The sequence below is a fragment of the Bombus terrestris genome, chromosome 18, assembly GCF_910591885.1.
Source record: "Bombus terrestris chromosome 18, iyBomTerr1.2, whole genome shotgun sequence".
NCBI lineage: Eukaryota > Metazoa > Arthropoda > Insecta > Hymenoptera > Apidae > Bombus > Bombus terrestris.
This window is the reverse complement of record NC_063286.1, coordinates 3,167,885-3,188,514: the sequence shown is the minus strand read 5'-3', so window position 1 is coordinate 3,188,514 and position 20,630 is coordinate 3,167,885. Positions and strand designations below refer to the sequence as shown.

Genomic DNA, 20,630 nt, shown 5'->3' with positions numbered 1-20,630 from the left:
ACGAGCAAGAACGACGACACGTTCCTTGCGAGCTACGTTCACCATTCAGAATAGTTTTGCACTGAGATAGTGAGCACTGAGAGGTGGACTCTAAGCTGACTTCCAATGAAATGAAACGATCTTGTCCCTGTGACGATTTCGACCGTTTATGGTATACAGGGGTTCTACGTGTGCCAAAAAGGGGCTCCCCGGCAAACTTTTACCGGTTTATTATTGTACCACGTGGACGCAGGCGTATCCGGGTGGAGGTGGAAGGGACAGGACCAAACAACCCTCGTACCCAACGTTGCACCTACCGTAGTACATCGGGGCTACCGCAGGGGAGCTTGCCACTTCGCCTCTATCAGCTGCCCTTTGATTCAGAGTTAAGGCCACCCCCGATGTACGCATTCGCTTTCCGATCTGTGCCACAATCCCCTCCCACTATTAACACTATTCACACAAAATCCATATTGGCTCCCCTAGCACCCGACCTCGCACAATGTCGTTGCCATGTGTGCACGTCCCTTGGACGGCGTGCAGCGAGTCGTCATATCGTCATCGAGCGATACCATTGACTTCGCATCTCATGAGATATACTGAGAAAATTGAATAAACTGATAAACCAAGTTTGAGCGGTTAAACAGGAACCAAGATTGCAAGAGGAAAACATGATAGATACGAGCTAGCTGATTTATTTATTTTAGTTTCACCTGACGAATTTCTGGAAGGCTGACCCAATGTAAAATTAAAGCAGTTTGTAACGGCACGTGAATCGAAGAACGATTTGAATTATGTTGTTTTGCCTCGCGGTATTAACAACGTTAGGATGTACGAAATATAATTGTAAACAAACTCCGGAAAAGACAGCGTCGCCACTACAAGCAACCGTCGAGCCAATTCAAATTCTAAGTTTCTGGTTTCCCCTCGATCGATAGAAATAAACAAACGACGTTCAGTTAAAACGATCAGTAATCAGTCTTTAGCGAATCAATTGTAGGTTAGTATTTACTGTTGATTTGTATCGTGCGGTCTTTTCTGTATTAAATATTTCTAATTATTTTAAAATACATTTGGCGACACAAACATCAACTCGTCTTATCAGTACAAGCACCAATCCATTCAATCATCCTCTATAAATGTTTCAAGGTCAGAGATCTCAGTATTGTAAATTATTAAGTTGAGCAGGTTTTGCAGAAGTCAAAGGTACGATTATTGAGACAGGCAACGTTTAAACACATTTTGTGATTAAATACGACGAGCAATGTTTGTAGAATTTTGTATAGAATAAAAATGCATAGATACGTTTAGCTTCTAAATCAAAGGAGAAGATAATTTTGCTAACTGAATTTTGTAACCATATCCTTATCAAAAATACAAAATCTGACTTATTGTGTCTTCTCTCTGTAGTCTTTATTTGATGAAGTAAAGTAAAAGCATATATACGTTTAGCTTCTAAATCAAAGGAGAAGATAATTTTACTAGTTGAATTTTGTAATCCTATTTTTGTCAAAAATACAGAATCTAACTTATTGTGTCTTCTCCCTGTAGTCTTTATAAGATGCAGTAAAGTAAAAGCATAAATACGTTTAGCTTCTAAATCAAAGGAGAAGATAATTTTGGTAGCTAAATTTTATAATCCTATCCTTATAAAAAATACAAAATCTGACTTAGCGTGTCTTCTCCCTGTAGTCTTTATTTGATGAAGTAAAGTACAAGATGCTATTAGAGTAAAGGTTAGTTTGAGTGATGTGTAATTGAAAGGAAGTGACTTTTAGGTTACATTAAATTTTTATTCAAATGTCCATAGTTAGACTTTGGAAATTTTTTAAGGATATTTTACAATATTTCTAGAGAAAGAAAGCAGGAGACCAAAAATAGATATTTCGAGCTGGTAAACAAAGAGCGTAGCAAAGCTAGACGCAAGCAGTCTTGCGAGTGACGTCTCTTTCTAGAAGCCTGACCGGCGACGATTAATCAACCCTCTGAACCCCCTCTCTCTCTCTCTCTCTCTCTCTTTCTTTCCCTCTTCTCTTTACTGTTATATACACGTGCATTTAGCACGTCTCTTCTGCCCTCGTTCACCTTCTGTATTTTCATTAATCCCACTTTCGTTCCGGCGCATTTTCGACCAGGCAAACAAGGAAAGGAAAGGTCGAGGAAAAGTTGAAGAATTATGAAAGTAGGCTCAGCTACCTTCATTGAATGCATCGACCGTACCGGAACCTCTCCTCTGCCATCCTTTTTGAAATTACAATCGGAACTGTAAATTTAACAGCTAGTAATTTTTTTCAAATATTTTATTATTCGTTAAATCCTTGGACTGACAGCTATACGACTCTGTCTTCAAAATTATATTCATTTCTGGGGAATTTTAGGAAATAACTTGTCAACTAGTAATATTAATGAAATAACAAGTTGCGAGTTGCAGGTTATGAAGTTTTTTCCCACAATTTTATGATTTCACGTCACGTAGAATAACTCGATAACATGTAATTTGTGAGATTTATTTCTTTAATGTTGTGTCTTTATATCAAAATCACATAGAATGTAATGAAAGCGTAATAGGTAAACGACATTTTTTTTTATTTACAAGTACTTTACAATCAATTCTCGCATTGAGAATTTTGAGTAAGTTTCTCTGGCGTGGCGCAGTGACATGGCTAATTATTTATAATAAGTTACAAATAAGTAATAATAATAAGTTACAGTAATAAGTAATGAACTTATTAACTTATTATAAGTAAGTATAATTTATAAATAATAATATTGTAAATAAATAAATATTACTTACTAGAAATATCTAGTTGAATCTAGTGCTTAGATCTAATGGATAGTGTTTACTTAGCCTCTGGATCTGATCCGACGTATTAAGTAATTTAGTAATTAAAGGGTTTCGATGTTTGTTGACTCTTTTGATATATCTATTACCACATTTTGTTATTTTTTCTTTGACTGTGGATATCTTGAGATCGCCATGTATTGCTTTGTTGGTAACATATCAGGATGCATTTATTAGGGATCTTAGCCTTTTCGATTAAAAGCGTTGAATTATTTCAATGTTGGCATTACTTGCTGTTCCCCATAGTTGGATTACGTAAGTCCAGACAGGTTTTATTATGGTCTCATGGTCTTTGTTCTGCGTGCTTAGGTTAGAAGATCGGCTTGTGGACCAGTAGAATTTTTTAAGTTTATCCTTGAGTTGCTTCGATTTGTCTATGATATGTTGTGTCCATGTTAATCTCCTGTCCAGATTCATGCCCAGGTATCTGCCTAAATCGTTGTTAAGAATTGTTAAATTGTTAGTGGTCACCTGCGGGCAGGTTTGTTTTCGCAGCGTGAAGGTTACATGTGTGGATTTGTTTTCGTTAATTTGTGAGATTTATTTTTTTAATTTTGTGTCTTTATGTCAAAATCACATAGAGTGTAATGAAAGCGTAATAGGTAAACGACGTGTAAAGCCGAAAGGCACGGATTAAATAATAATAAATAAAATAAATAAATAATGTATCAAAATCAGTTACAATAATTGTAGAATAACTTACTAATTTATTAATAATTAATAAAACATAAAATATTCCTAACCTGTAAAGTTTTACTAACAATATTAATTCAATTGTCTTAAAGCGTCCTAATATTCCATTGAGTTTCCAACTTATAGACAAATAGTTTAATTAAAACAGTCACACTGATATATCCTGAATTACAAAATGAATTAAAAAATCTCGTTCGATTCGAACACCTTGCCAGGCTAAAACCAGGATTAAGTGAGATACAATAGTGCAGCAGACGCTAATGATCAACTTATGGTTAAGGGTCCCGCTTCGAAACAATTATCGTCTACTGAAGATAATAGACGACCATGCGAACAAACTATAAATAGTAAAGCAACCCCGAAAGAAAGTGATTGATGTTTCGTTCGACGTGGTGACCAAATCAACGGGGAATCCGGCCATCTGATCGGGATGGACACGCGTCCACACGAGTACAAGCAGACCTTTTGTGTATATAGACACGTTTTCACGCACACCAACACGCAAATGATGCTGGGAGAGCTCGAATCCTGGCTCGCGTGCTCGACAGAGAAATGGCTATGATGATAATAAATAATAATCCGCAAAGGGCGATACTTGTGGGAAGGAACCGAGGGTCAAAAGAACGTTACGCAAACCATAATTTTACCTACTGACTTAATTTTCCTCGCTCGCGGTAACCTTTGCTATCAGGCTCGTCGTTAATGAAAGCTTAAGCGACGCGTGAGGGATTGCGAGATTTTAGATAAAGGAAAAGTGATGTTCTCGGTCGGCGAGACGTTATGGAAATCTTGTTCGTTGGTCAAGTGGACAATTCGAGGCAGGATATTCCATAGGAATTTTGAATTCGATGAAATAGCCAAGAATTCTGGATTCCATTGAAGAATTCCTGCATCGAATTGCCTTTTCGATTTTTGGTGTTCCAAAATAATTACTTGAGGACTCTTGGAATGATGAAATAAATGATACGGATGATTTAAAGCGTATCTGAATGAAAAGTAAAAAATGGAAGATTCTTAGGATTCAGAAATTAGTATGTTAAAACTCTATCCGAGACTACTCTTAAAATTCGAGCAATTTTTAGCAACATTAAAAATCAAAAGTGCAATTCTAAATAACCGTTAAAACTTGATTTAACTATATGTCGATGCTTGACCATCGGTGGCTTAGCACCGACCAACCTTAAAGTCCCTAACCCCAAGAGCAATAAAAATGTCAAAACTTCCAAATGACATGTTACGCCTTGTAAAATGTTTCCAGAGAACGTTTAAAGTAATTGTACAACCTTGGAGCAGGTCAAGTCCGGAACAGATTTCCGGAAAAAACGAAATTAAGGGTGACGAGTGAAAGTTTTATTACTCATTGTCGTGAGAAATTTTTGGAACGTAACGTTCGTTTCGAGTGAACGTTGCGTCCCTTGGTATACCTGGCTGGCGCAAAAACAACGGCAACAGCTGGCAATAATTCTGTTCATGGTGTTGCATCGTTGAAAACGCGCGGGCGACACTAGCGACGTAAAAATGAACACACCGTGGCCTGCAGTTCTGGCTTCTTCTTCCTCTTCGACGACAACAGGGGTGGGGATAACGCGTGGGGAGGCGCGTGTCTTCGAGCTGCTCGGTTGTTAAGGGACGCTGCTATTTATGAAGCGGACTCATAAAATATAAAGACAGCGCACTTTGGCTGCAATACGTCATCCCAGGTGTCGTTCAGGTAGTTTGCTTAATGCTATGTCTGGCGAGGTCCTGCTGTAAATAAGAACCTGTGCGCTTTTTTCCCTTCTTTCCTTTCTTCCTTCTCTTCTCCTTCCTTCCACGAGATTCTCCTTGCTTCACTGTCAATAGGAAGACATCCAGGTTTATCCGCGAATCTACTGTGCAATTAAGATTTCCGATCATGCGCCGTGCCTCGTCAAAAACCTTGTGACGATAATTACGCAGGACCCAACGGTTCAAGGTATTAATTATATGTGAAAAAGCTTACGTACCTAACCTCCCAATCGAAGCATGTGACGTACCAACCATTCCCGAAACCCAATAATTCCGAATTTTTTATTTTACACCACCGAGATTCATAACGTGCATACCAATCATTAAAGAGGATTTTTGTAAAATTAAAGAGAATTCGGGGCTTTTTTCGTTCGAGAATGATCGCCGATGATCTTTCGCTTGCAAACAGGTTCACGTGATTCGAATTCTCACTAAATCTACGCTTGCGATAATACGTTTACGATATATATCGCAGTAATGGGAAATGACGTAACGATGGATTAGTCGTTTCTATTAGGTTGGCAGCCAACACAATATTTATCCTTTCAATGCAGTCTTTGGCGTAGAATATTGTACACTAAAACGTTCTATAATTTTATTTACTCATTTAAGTACTATTTATTCAATTACAATTTTTGAATTCCCATCGATAGGTTAATTCGAATCACAAGTAAAAATTCATTCCTTGGAATCAGTTTTGAGGAAATATTTCGTCCTAAATATCTCAAAAATCACCTAATTCATCCTTTTCCTCTTCCATTAAGTAGCAATAAGTTTCAAAGTCGGATTTTTCCAATAAACACACCGAAAGAAATATTGTGTTGGCAAATAAGTGATTGCGGATTTTGCCATTACCAACCTAATGATAAAACCCGCGATCACTTAGTTGCCAACCTAACATTACAATTAAGCAATTTCTAAATTAATTTCCATTAGAATTAAAAATTATCGGCAGGGTGTTTCGCTCAAGCACGATCGCTGATGATCTTTTGCTCGCAAGATAATCGAAGATACGATACACATCACGTCGAAATGAAAATTAAAGCTTCGATAGAATATTCGTTTGCATTGCTAGGAAATTAACGGAGCAGAAGCATTGAATCGCGGTGTGTGCGTACATCTGTGCAATGGGACATGGGGCGAACCAGTTACTTTGAATAAGGATTCTCACTCGCACGACAAATTAAATTGGGGCTACGTATTGCGTGAAATGGCGCGGCATCTCCGAGGGTAACATATGTGTGCCCTTGTCCGCCTCGTGTACCTTCCTCGAAAGGGACGGAATTTTCACCGCTAGCAAGGGCGGCGTTTGTGACCATTTGGGAAAATTGGGAATATTGGGATCAAGCCAGACGGTCTCTATTATTGTTCGATTGATTTATATTTTGTTTGCGTTGCTGCACAACTAACTTTATAGTCCTGTTCGCCTGAAACTTCGCTGTTTGTCACGCACAGTACGTTCCACCGAGATTCTCTTATTTAAAAAAGCTTAAAGGCTTGACACAGATACCGCATGAACGAGGGTTGAAAATACGCGGTAAAAATTGTTTAAAATCAAATGACAGTGCTATTAGAATATGGAAGGTGGTTGCACACATATTAGAAAGTTCAAAATGGTGGTCTGCATGTAGCATGCCAAGGGTTTGATGGCAGCGAACTAGAGGAAAGCGGGCGTTACGGGGCGGGACGGAAAAACTGCTGAGCAATCGTTCAAAGGGCGGCCGATCTCTCGGTCAAAGAAACAGGAAACTGGAGCAAAATACGATACCCTTTGTCACGTTCATTGTGCAGTTATACGTCTACTTTGATTTCAACAACCTATGTAAATGGATACATTTTTACAGATGTGATTGTTAGAGAAAACGATGCTCAAAATTCTTCCCAAATTTCTAATTTGCCCAAGCCTGAGAAGATCGAACTACAAACTTCGTATAAATCTAGTACTACTGTGCATTAATCTGCTCGAGCTTAGACTTCTTGTCGTAAACGATTTAGAGGATAATTATCTTCAATGTTAAAATGTGGAAATTCATTCGTTTTTGTTATTAAATAGGGTTTGGATTTCGATGTTTAATAGATTTACACAGATTCAGTTTTTATATTCTGTATTTCACCACCATGCACAGCCATATGAACACACCGGATACACTGAGGTAATCATTGTATGGTTATGTCGTACCGTCACGTATCGGTACTTTTGCCTAAATCGCCCTACAACCGAAATTCATTGTTTATTGTAAACAACATACGCATGTAATACTCATCTACTGGTCAATAAACATTATATAAAAAATAAAAATAAAAAAATAAACATTATATAAAAAATACACTCAGATAATTAACACGTAGCGGACGCCAAAAACAAAAGAGCATCGTTAGGAGTCATACCAACTTTGCACGTAGGAACTAGTGGTCATACCAACCTAATATTTTTCTCAACAGTTTTCTTGTAGTTTGTTGTAACTGAAATGAAGAAACAAACATAAACGAAGTTCTATCGTATTAGAAAGTATCTGTCTAATGATTTGAAAAACTCAGCAAGGCCTATGTTTTAAAATAATTTTTCTTGGAAAGAGTGCGGAAAAAGGTAGCATCAATTCGTCACGTTAAGACACGATTCCACTTCATTGTTGGCTTCCCAGGCTGCAGAACCGACGCGTTTAACAAGCTTCCCAGAATTTAATAACATCGAACGCAGGTATGAGGTCCGATTATGGCGCGGCATACCTTTCTGTTGTACGAGAAATCCCAAGAGACTATTCGAAAGGTTATAATGAAATGAGTAAATATTGCTACCTACTATACCTATCAGTCGACGACTACTTCCTCGACTCTTAAGTACTTTTATTATTTCCTGTTTCCAGGGATTTGAATTATGTCGAAATCTCATTTTCTTGAAGTGCGTATAACAGTATTGCTTCCTCTGAGGATTTTAAAATTTAAATACTCCTAATACGACCGTACTAATTTGTGAACATGGAACTTTTATGAAAGAGACTTTGTCATGGGGAATTTACGATGAATGGCTACTGCTCAATAAACGTATAACCCAAGTCGACGTCAATCTTCTCGCTCGGTATAATTTAGCCGGATACCTAAATGATTTTACGGTATTTTTCCGTGTTTATTTTTTCGAAATTTCGTACATAAAATTCGTAATTTCGTATGAAAATTTATTTGTTCTTTCAACGAATCCCTACAATTACCTACCTAATAAGTCTTGTCGGAAAGAACAATCTTTTTATACATTCTGTATTTTTTTATGTATCCTAAAGTGTCAAAGTTTATTATTTCATCCAGGAAACGTAGTTTTTTTCCATCAAGACCTTTCCAGTAAATCTTTGAAAACTGTAAACGACATTCCCTTATTCCACACATGCATATATACACACACTTACCAAATACATAAAATGAAGAATGAATAAAGCAAATGACCAAGATATCCTTTCGAAAATATTAATAAACCTGTAAAGTTCGGATGTTTCATTTGCAGTTTGTAACAACGCAATTCACCCCGCCGACTACAGCAAGGATTAACCTCATTGCCTGCAACTCTCCCACCGCCGACAACGATCTCCACTTACACTGCCGTCGGAAATGTCTACGTGCTGCAAGTAAATCATTTTCCTCGATAAATCGGAGAATTACATCGCAATATAACGTTATTGATCACAGAACATCAAGTGCCCCGCGGACTAGTATCCTGCGATATCTAAAGAGAGTCTATTCGTCGAAAGAGAAGACAGTCGCACTGGAAAAAGCACGTCCCGAACGACGAACAGAGAGAGGAAACAAGACGAGAGGAGAAATGAAGTAAGAGGAGACGAGTACGTCTTCACGGGATTCCGAGTAACGCTATCGATCCCGCATTCGTTTGTATAACGTGTTTACTTCTCACCGCGGATATCTTCTCTCATAGTCTCTCTCTCGGCGCTGTCTGTTGAGACTGCGAGCGGTCTGAGGCACCCTCTTCCCGATCCAGCTCTCTCTCAGCAGGGGTGGATCGACGGCGAACGCGGAACTACCACGGGGAAGAGGGACCGCTGGAAATATCATTTATCACCGGCGGCACTGTCAATCCAAGGCGCATTGATACGATGATGGTCCAGCGACGCCACCACGGTGCCGCTGATCTTTCCCACTCTCAAAGATCCAACTGTTCGATATTGGAAATTAAAGCCGAGAGAAGAAACTTGGCGAAGATGGTTTTCGAGGGGATCGCGAATTTTAGTGGTAAGGGTGAAGGAAGTGGCTAGGGGTGGCTCGTATTATTCAGGTCCTCGAGGACTGTGGATTTGCTGGGTTAATGTAGAGATTGATACTGGGTTACTCGTGTACTTTGGTTTGAAGGGTTTCAAGGGCTGGTGGAATGAGAGTTTCAGGCAAAATTCGTGATTCCTCGTGAAGTACTAGTTGGACGGCTAAGATAGCTTAGGAAAGATTTTGAGCGTTGCAATCCAAATATTTTGTAATTAGATATCGTAGCCCTTTGAGCGCTGCGTTGTCCGACGTTAGGCGAGCGCTATGCACGGTCCACTCTTTACAAAGAGGCACCGTGGGCTGCGTATTTTTTGCGAAAGAACGCAAGTTGAGCGGACTGAATTTTCATTGCAAAAATATATCGATTGTGACTAAAATAAATCACGTAGTGACCTGAAAAGCCGTAATAACCATTTATTTCATTAAGCAATAATGACATGGACAATAACAAAGTTTGAAATTATATCTTTTAAATTGAAAATTTAACAATTTTGTATTGTATGGTAAATCTGAAAGCAGGGTTCGATAATAAGCCAATGATACATTTTTTGCATTGGTAACGCGAGTCGGTTCTGCGATTATGTTTCGTGAAGAATGTTTATTATTTTCTTTAGTCACGCAGCATGCAGGGGAATGCTTCTCCATTAACCGAAATGGAAGGTCGTCCGAATGAACTCTTCCTCCTTTAGCCTCCACTCTGCGTGGTGGTATTTTTGCAAAATATCTTTTACAAGAAGCGGATGAAAATTTTCAAATGTTCCTGTTTTATTATTAGCACTTATGTAGAGAATATATGCATTATATATAGCAAGGAAAAAATATTTTTTATACCATTTTGTGCTTTTTTTTATTATTTATTTCTTTATATTCACAATTTGTCCAATTTGGACATTAGGTCGAATTTTTTAGTAGTTATACTAACATGTAGGTGGCTACCCCCAGCGTGGTACCATCCTCGCGTTTGTTAGGTTATATCCTTTATGTACGCAGCGAAGTTTTTTTTTTTATTTATTAGAATATTTACAATCAATTCTCGTTGAGAATTTTCAGTAACTTAATTTGGCGTGATACAATGACATGGATTATAATAGTTTTATATTGTTGGTTCTAGTCGTGTAAACGTACATTATACGAGTAAACCGAAATTAGAATTTTTACAGATTGATAGATTAATGAACAATAATATAGTTAGAATCTTTTTGAAAGATTTTATAATAGACTATAATATATAATATATATAGATATAAAATAGATGAAATATATATATAATAGATTATCAGATACTCCTTTTAACATGTCGATCTGTACCCTTGAATTTCTTTAGAATCTTTAACCTCAAAATGTAGTTTCGAAATAGAAAACGAAGAGCAATTTGAAAAACACTATCTATGTGTAGTGTCTATGTGTAGAACGCAGCGAAGTGGACACAAAATCATATCGATTTTATCAACTGCGACCATCGAGGCATTGTAGTCCGCTACACACTTTGCTTTCCGCTTTGGTTTGCCAGTTTGATAATTAATTTCCTTCGTTTCAACGAAATCGTCAGAATGTCAGGTGGATAATATCCATACGTCTTTTTTGTCACGCCACCTTTAACCTAAATCGAATGGTCATAGCGTTCAGGAGGTTAATATTTTAATTCCTACAATGTACATTCTCAAATTAGCTTCAAATTTATCAATATAATCGAAGTTCGAAAAAGCTTCCTATAACGAACGCAATATGTTGATAAAAATTGTCTCGTGAGCTACTGTGTGTCACATTGTATATATATCACATTTTGCGATCTAAAATTTAAAAGTTTTCTTTGGTGAAAGAATATTTTCCGTATAAATCGAAAGAACGAAGAGTGAAATTAATTTGAATACAATAGCGGAATTAATTTTATTCTTTTAATGCTACAACTTCAGAACAATTACGCAAACAAGGCATAAATCAAAGCGCATGCTATCGTGCATTTATCACCGCAGCTACGTTAACAAGATACTCACAGGTCTGCTTTATTAGAATAATGTGTTCACTTTTAACGTAAAATCGTTTACCAGGCGTAATGTGTATGCAACTATATAGATAGGATCCCTATCGAGGTTTCCAGACATCATCAAACTGGCACGCCAGGCTCAATATCACAAAGGCTTGCTTTTTAGTTCGGTTCTTGTACGGTACGTCCTTTTATCGCGCTATTCCCCTCCCCTCACCCATCTTTAATTAATGTACATTAATCTCGTTTGCGCAGAATTACCAGTAGCGGAATCGGCTGGGCGGAAATAAAATTAATGCGCATAATATGTATGAACGTAATTGATGTCGGCAAAGGTGTTACTCGTAATAAAGAAGACCGTGTAATAATTTCAATATTTTATATTGATCCGCCTGCACGCCATACCAAAGTGTGCACGCAAAAGTAGCAGTTGATTGCGAAATTCTTGCAAATTATTCGGTTGTAAGGTGAACACTTATAATCGGTGTAGAAGAAAGGCTGAAAACCTTGTAAATAATCGTACGTGTTATGATTATTCATGTTCAGAAGTAACTACATGTGTAGAATGTCACTTTATAATGGATACAATTAGATATTGACAAATTCCAGCGAATATTTCTGCAATTCAAAAACAAAATTCCACTCACCATCCTCGTTACAGCTTGAAATTTATTCATCATTTTCCAATGCTACATAATAAATAAAATACCAAACGACGATTATTCGTGTGCACGATATATTAGGTTAGCAACTAAGTGATTGCGGATTTGTCAATGCCACCTAATGACAAAATTTGCAATCACTTAGTTGCCAACCCAATAGATTGAATGCAATGCATAGAAACGGACATAAAACACAATATCACTAAATATTACATGAAATATCGTATGCTTTCAGTGCATGCTGTTGCCAGCATAGAAGCGTTTGAAAATTTCCCATTACCGCTTAGTGTACAGAAGCAAAAAGGTACAAAATGTAAGAAATAAGAATATTTACCAATAAAATATTCGTCGTGAGATCTTCGTGAATCGTATTTGATACACAGGACAATCATACGCATAGCAGGGAATTTTATCAGTTAACAACGAATCTTATGAAATATCGTACGACTGCAGTGGATAGTTTTGCGATGCAGAAGCGTTTGAAATTCGCTCATCGTCCTTCCTTGAAGAGTATCGACGTTGTCGTTTGTGGTGGCACCCATTAAACTCCGGTCTCCGTGGTTGGAACTTTTTTTAAGTCGTTGCTGCCGCCGCTCGCAGCCGGCGTCTCCGCTCCAAGGAGCGTGGAACGACTTTAAAGCGCAATACAATATCGCGCCCGGACGAAGTTAATGAGAGTTTCGCGTGTTCCGGAAGCGACCGGGCTCCTCTGTCGCCGGCAGAGACGACCGCGCTTCCACCCTCTCGCACGGCCGCGCGCGCCACCACGTGCCACTCCCAAATTTTACACGCACCTTAAATATCCTCTAGCGCAATTAGCGAACTGTGCCATGGGTCTCAACAAAAACTATTTCACTGTTTTTCCTTCAACACGTACGACAGAGATAAGACGCTAAGAGTCTCTTCTTCGTATCTTTCTGAAAGATACTGAAAGGCAACGTGGACGCTGCGCATTGGTGTGAACGAGCAGTAAAATTTGCCTGCAACTATGAAATAAGCGTTTGTTGTTTTTAATTCGTATACTTGCACCTGATTTGTTGTAGGAAATATTAAACGCAGATGAATTGGCATGGCAGGATATTATATGGAAATAAATTCAGGTGGTAAAGTACAAAACCACAAGGTGAATAAGATAGAAAGCTTTAAGAGAGAGAACATGACAATATGTTAAAAGTCAGGGCCGACGCAAGGCAAGTTTTAAAATTACCCAGTTAACACCGATAACTAAAAAACACCGATTTTGATTAACTTTTTACAGAATGACGATACCATTAACAGATGCAAGACATTATTCTAGTAGACATTATTCATGATTCGGTTTAAAGGAGTGAGAAAGATCATGAAAGTTCAGTGTAACTCTATAAAGTCGTCATATCCTGGAAACTACTTTAGATAAAAATATCCAGACGTTTTCAGAGAAACGTACTTCTTAGAGAAATTAAACTACATCAATAGCTTACAGATGATTACAGATTTTCTACTTTCATTGAATCTTTTGCTCCTTGAAAGCGAATTATGCATGCGACAAAATATCACTTGTATTTGTTTAAAAAACTGCTTACAAAAAATATATAACATGTAACAGCATTTGTAAATAAATAATTCCTGGTTGCAAAAGTGCACTTTTAATATTGCAAGATCTAATGTTAATATACATGTATATGTACTCAAAGATCCAACAAATTTGGTTTCAAGTATCATGATCCGTGTTGATTAGCATAAATACAAGGAATCCTGGTCTTCATAGAAATTGCTCATAATTAACCTCCACGTACTCTCCTATAGGGAAACATAATAATTGTATGAATAGTGGTAGGAAATTGCGCAAATGCAAATTAAATTGATATTACCTTAAGTGCAAAAGAATTGTTTGAGAGGCATCATAAAAAAAGATGGAAATTCCAGACGCAGCTCGTGCAGGGAACACGAGGATACCAGGACGCTCGACCAACAAACCGGCAATGCATCGTTAGCCGGAATGGTTGGCAGATAAATGACGTGGTCGCCTCGCATCTGACGTGAATGAAGCCAGGATGGCTTACCTACGTGTCCGTCGGATCGTGCGTGTACCAACGGGACCCACGGTGATCGCAATGACTACCTAATGATACATTGAACCGCGTGTTGCCTGGTGCATGCCGGCGACTTTCCGCGGTTTTCGCTTCAAACGAGCTTTCCTACTTTGGCAAAAGGACACGAATATACTAGGAAATTACAATTGTTTCAGAAGCAAAAGAAAAGAGTATTATACTATTGGAACGAAGAACTTTAGGGGGTACATAAATCAAAGTAATTTCTTATTTCAGATCAGTAGGAGATCATGAGAATATAACTTTTGAAAATTTTGTTTGCCCTCTCTGGCGTTTATGTCGACGTCATGCTCGCGTTGCGCGCTTATGTTCCTTTGCTGCTCCATGTTCACGCTGTACCCTGGTCATTTGAAAGACATCAGTGTAATGAAGTTTATTATGGTAGCATGTGTTACATTAGAGCATAACGTTATGGCGGCGTCGTATTTACCTTATTTCATAGACACAGCAAAAAATAATACAGGACTTCATACTAAATTTTGATTATTCCTTTCTATTAAGTTTCTGCCAAGTTTTTATTTCATACTCATCCTCATTTCAGTATTAATCCCTGGAAATGTAATATTTTGTTATTTAATATCAGTTAGCGACTATTTAATATTATATTAACGTTATTCAATATGTTCATTTCATTATGAGCTATGTATTCGCAGACAGTGAGAGCTGTTTAAATTATCACAGCTTTCGCGTAATATCGTGCAGAGTATTTTGTACTTCGTTTCCAACCACTCTCGCTGCTTATCGCAACAACTTTCACAATCGTCGTTTCAAGGAATAAACCAAGTCTGGCGAACGCGTATCGCGGTTCAAACGATACCACAATCGGTTATTGACCGCGAAAATCCGCTCGCGGCGAGTGATACCAGACTGTGGAAAGAAACGAAGCACCGCGAAAAATCGCCGAATGACGTAAAACTGGGTGACCATGCTACCAGTTATCAAGGCCGGTATTTTAATGGCCAGTCGCGGTTGATGTACTCGAAGAAGCTATTCTAGATGATTCTCTGACAGTATCGCCAACTCTTGTTTACTTGAATGAAACTTACCAACGTTGAATTTGATTTAACGCAGTTGTTACGTGCTTTAGCTTAATTCCCTCTAGCTCTGTACTTGTACAGGATGTGGTGAAATATTTGATGGATATTTACGTACAGGGTGAATTGTAGACATCAAGCAAACACGTCCTTGGAGGTTTATTTTTCAGCTTGTAAACAATTTTATTTTACTCTGAAAACATATACTGGTATCAATGAATCAGCAGACAAACCTGCCTCTCTATCTTACTTACACTTCATATACTTTTACGAATATGAAAGATTTCTCCACGTACTTGGAGGAATATATGTGGGTGGGCGGGAAGGTGGTAGAACAAAAATATCAAGACGGGGAGGAAAAGAAGAAAAGGAAGATGAGAAACGAAGGAGATAGAAAGAAGTGGGAAATAGAAGAAAAGAGAAGGAAGAAAATGATGTAAGCAGGGGAAGAAGGAAAAAAGAGAAGCGAGACACACAAGAGAAATAAAAGAGGAAAAAGAAGGGGAAAGAGCATGCGAAAGAAAAGGAACAAGAGTAGGAGAAAGATAAGAAAAAAAGGAGAAGAGGGAAGAAATACAAGCAAACGGAAAGGATAAAGGGAAGAAAGAGAAGCGAAGAAAGGAAAGAAGAAAAAGAAAGCGGTGAAGGAAGAAAGGAAAAAATAGAAAGAGGACTGCACAGTATGCAAATCAACTTACCCTCTTTTCTAGTTTCCCGAAACGAAATACCCGCAACATGTCGGTATTTTTCACATGGATCTGTAGAACGATGGTTCGATGACATACGAATCGTAGGGAAATGGCGCGGAGGCGAGACCTTGCGCCATCATAATTTTCCATGGAACTGCGTTTTTATGCCGTGACGGAAATTAATCGGCCCGCATTAATTAATAGACAGTTAAATTCAACGGTCGCTGTAAAACCGGTAGCCAGCGCGGGGCTCAGGAAAAAGGAAAAAGTACGTAGCAATATCAACGGTTGCATCGCGAGTTCGTGCGGTGTCCGAGGAAGTAATTAGGCAGCTACTTTCAAACCCATTTATTATCACTCGGCTATCTCACCATAGTTGAGGAATATAATACTCGTACCTTTTTATTTATATCTTGCAGAAACTGTTTATTCGAGCGAAATTGTCGAACGAGTTATTAGCACAATCACCTACGTTCTCCGGGTTCTTAGAGATTGAAACGAATTGCAGGTCTGGTTACTTTGATATCTGCAAATAATGTTCCGCAAAGATTGATTTCTTGTCGTGTCATGATTTTTTACTGGTAATATAACGCATTATACCAAGTTTTATCAAGATTCTACGCTGCTTACTTATATTTATTATACTTGCTGCCCTTTCTTAACCCTGTTGCAATTTTCAAATCTTCATGCTCCAGTTATTAAAAAAAAAAAAAAAAACAGAAATCACGGTTATTCACTGATCTGCCATATTTTTCTCAGTAATTGTGTATCAATAGAAAAATGCAGTTGGGTAGAAAATACAATTCCACCTGCAAGCACAACATTGGTAAAAATGATAAAGATGATTATATTAACTTCAAAACTAAAAAGAATTAACAAAACTATTAATAATTGTAATTACCTGTTCTTCACCCTGTTGCAATTTTCAAATCTTCATGCTGCAGTTATTAAAAAAACTATAAATCACAGTTACTCACCATCTGCTATATTCTTCTCACAAATTGGATAATAGAAAAACGCAGTTGGATAGAAAATACAATTTTACCTGCAAGCACAACATTGGTAAAAATGATAAAGATGACTATATTAACTTCAAAACTAAAAAGAATTAACAAAACTATTAATAAACGTAATTAGCTGTTCTTCACCCTGTTGCAATTTTCAAATCTTCATGCTGCAGTTATTAAAAAAATTATAAATCACAGTTACTTACCATCTGCTATATTCTTCTCACAAACTGGATAATAGAAAAACGCAGTTGGATAGAAAATACAATTCCACCTGCAAGCACACCATTGTTAAAAATGCTGAAGATGATTATATTAGCTTCAAAACTAAAAAGAATTAACAAAACTAATAATAAACGTAATTACCTGTTCTTCACCCTGTTGCAATTTTCAAATGTTCATCCTGCAGTTATTAAAAAAATTATAAATCACAGTTACTTACCATCTGCTATATTCTTCTCACAAATTGGATAATAGAAAAACGCAGTTGGATAAAAAATACAATTCCACCTGCAAGCACACCATTGTTAAAAATGCTGAAGATGATTATATTAGCTTCAAAACTAAAAAGAATTAACAAAACTAATAATAAATGTAATTACCTGTTCTTCACCCTGTTGCAATTTTCAAATCTTCATGCTGCAGTTATTAAAAAAACTAGAAATCACAGTTGCTCAGCATTTGCCATATTTTTCTCAGAAATTATATAATAGAAAAACGCAGTTGGATAGAAAATAAACTTTCACCTGCAAACACACCATAGGTAAAAAGACTTAAAATGATTATATTAGATCATATTTCAAAACTAACAAGAATTGAGTAATAATAAACGTAATAAAAACATAAAGGAATTAATCTAATATGTAATATAGAAGAAGATCTAATATAGAATTTATCTAATAAAGAAAGTACATGTTTGCAATTTAAAATTTATAATCCAGATCAAATACCAAACATCAATGAAACTATTTCAACAGCATTTGTAAATTAACAAAATGACTATTATTAAATAACCGACGAATCAGTTAGGGGACGAAGGAATCAAGTTGCAGTAGATCACTTTCTACAATTATCGTGACGTGGACAACCGGTAGAAGAAGAATTAGAGTTTGGCTGTCGCGGTAAGGGGGACTTGGTGGTGGATAAAGAAGGTGGGGTTAGAGGCAAACGGGTCTCGGTTACGTCCAAATAGAAATTCAATTGATCTTGTCCGGTAGTGTCAGGCAATCCATCTTGTTCCTTCCGCCGCGTCCGAAGACGCGTCTTCTAGACCGCTTCCACGCAAGGTTTTCACGTTTCTCGTTCTGCTGTTCTCGGTACCGCGACTCCGTCCATCGCTGGGTTAGAAAAAAAAAACGGGACAGCTGTCCGGCCGACCGCCAAACTGCTCATTAATTACATTCCCGTGGCTCACTCACACGCGACCGCTGCTGTTTGTCTTTCCGTTCCATTTTATTCCTACGCTGGCCGAATAAAAATGTCTGAATAAAAATCATCCTCACAGAGGATACGCACAGATTGCTTGTCTTCACTTTAGCAGACTTCCGATCCACTTCTTCAAATCGAACACCAACATCAACTGCAACAGAAACTCGGTCTGATATTCGTTCTGCGTTTTGATAAACATCCGATAATTATTTATCAATGAATAAAATGAAGAAAAAGAATTCTTATTTGGGTAGAAAGAAACATATTGATTCACTCTAAAATACTCTAAGTAAGGAAAGAATACTTTGATTTTGCGTACTTTATTTATATTAATAAATTAATTATTTTGTTATAAAGTAACGATGAAAGAGTTTCATTATTTATTTTGATCGACGCTTAGTTTTTTTTCTATCAGCAATTTTTCTTTCCTAATCCTATCAGCTGTTCTTCCAATATTCTACACATATGTTTCTTTACTGCATTTTATTCTCTATTATTTTTAATAATATTAGGTTATCCGAAAAATTTCTTTCGTTTCATAAGATGATAATAGATGAACAACAATTCCTGTTTTATATTGTTTTATTAAATTACGTATGATCTATTTCGTCATATTTCTATTATTACGTTCGTGTATAATTCAATAAACCAATATAAAACAAAAAACATGGCGCGTCTATTATTTCCTCATAAAACGAAAGAAACTTTCCGGACAACCTAATAGCAATGTGTGACAAAATTCACATGTCAACTCTGATCATGCTACCTTGCAATCGACTCAATCTCAACATCCAACTGTACCAACATCAATCACGATTATATATACTTTTCCTGCGTAGAAGAAAAGAACTCTTCTATACACAATTCCTATCATCTACAAGATACCCGATCTGCGTTTTAGCAAACATACAATGATCCCATGTAACCACCTAGCACCTCCCCAGACATCTTTCTCGAAGCAATGCCCGATGGCTGTGTCGATCGATGGAAAACAGTTGTTTCCGGCATAGCAATCGAACGTCAAGTAAATTGGCAAGCAGCGATCAACCATTTTCTCGAAGCATGATCGATTATGCCGTGCATCGGCATAATAACGATTATTCTCGGATTACCGATTTTATGCCGGACGATCGAAACGAGATATCGCAGCGATAGGTCGGCCACGATACGCAAGTACAGCTACCGGCTCCGCGTCGTTGATGCGCGTGCTTCCACGCTGTCGACTAATTGGTGGTACAACTTTATTACTCACCGTTAAATAATGACGGGCCATGCTAAGTGCGCCGGTTTAAAGACCATGAAAGGGAGCGTGAGTACGCTGATACAAGCGGCCGATAAACTTGCCGCAGCGCCACGCCGCGTCCGGCTTAGGACGCCATGCAAGTTGCCCCTCTCTAATAAGGCGATAAGGGTCGCGATTCCAGCGATTTCCGATGGCCCGCAGCCACCTCTTCCCGCCTCCAGTCAGACGCCTATCGAGGACGACCATATCCGGCTCCGCCACCACATGCGAATTTTCTTTCTTTCTTCGTGGTGAGATTAAAACGTAACGCTCCAAGTGTGCCTCTCAAGCACCACCAATGTACGATGCAAATGTATTTTTCGCCCGTTATCGGTAATTGTTTACAAACAAAAAATAATACTCGTCAGTGAGTACTGTGACACCTGTGGACACAAACCCGGTTTGCATCCGAATGAACGTTTTAAAAAATTCTACGATTATAATTAATATAAATATTGTAATTAAAATTATATTACTTCTCAGATGAATATTGTTTTGAATGATTTTAATGTTATTCCTTGCACGTCACTGTAGCGTTTCAAATCTGACAGTTAAAAACTTGCAAGTCGAAGTATGATGAGAATAAATTGAAGTTGCCGGTCGATATTCACAATTAAAAGTTGAAGTGTTAAGAGTTCAGTTTCGCGTGAATATTAAACGTGTTTGTTTGTTTAATAAAGAAACGAGCGATCAAATTGTAATAGTTAATTACCTTAAAATCACTTTAAGCACAAATATAGAGATCGTAATCGTTGCTCGCTCGATACTACCGTTTAACTTTACGCTTACTATTCGACTGTGTGAATCGTTACAACGATCGTCCCAAAGAGCACGTTCGTTTGTTTGTATCGATCGATGGTATTACAAAAAGTTGAAACGTAATTCCGATCGACGGTTTCAAGTAACAGCGATA

The 20,630-nt window shown here is 37.6% G+C and overlaps 2 long non-coding RNA genes across 22 annotated transcripts; one reads left to right on the top strand and one right to left on the bottom strand.

The window, feature by feature from the left end:
- The first annotated feature begins 8,778 nt into the window (after positions 1-8,778).
- Positions 8,779-10,348, top strand: LOC125386856. The gene is made up of 3 exons (XR_007227310.1): positions 8,779-8,895; positions 8,957-9,094; positions 9,201-10,348. It is a non-coding gene; the product is annotated as an uncharacterized LOC125386856 (long non-coding RNA).
- Positions 10,349-13,070: 2,722 nt separating this feature from the next.
- LOC105666680 lies at positions 13,071-20,567 on the bottom strand. 21 transcript variants are annotated; one of them, XR_007227323.1, is made up of 14 exons: positions 20,430-20,567; positions 19,688-20,100; positions 17,610-18,586; positions 17,374-17,517; positions 17,214-17,281; positions 16,902-17,045; positions 16,631-16,809; positions 16,010-16,526; positions 15,324-15,504; positions 14,708-14,827; positions 14,439-14,617; positions 14,038-14,364; positions 13,750-13,966; positions 13,071-13,173 (listed from the first exon to the last, which is right to left on the bottom strand). It is a non-coding gene; the product is annotated as an uncharacterized LOC105666680 (long non-coding RNA). The 21 variants fall into 21 exon arrangements; XR_007227317.1 differs by having other exon boundaries at positions 14,038-14,617; positions 16,010-16,332; positions 16,399-16,526; XR_007227320.1 differs by having other exon boundaries at positions 14,038-14,617; positions 16,010-16,154; positions 16,399-16,526.
- Positions 20,568-20,630: the final 63 nt, after the last annotated feature.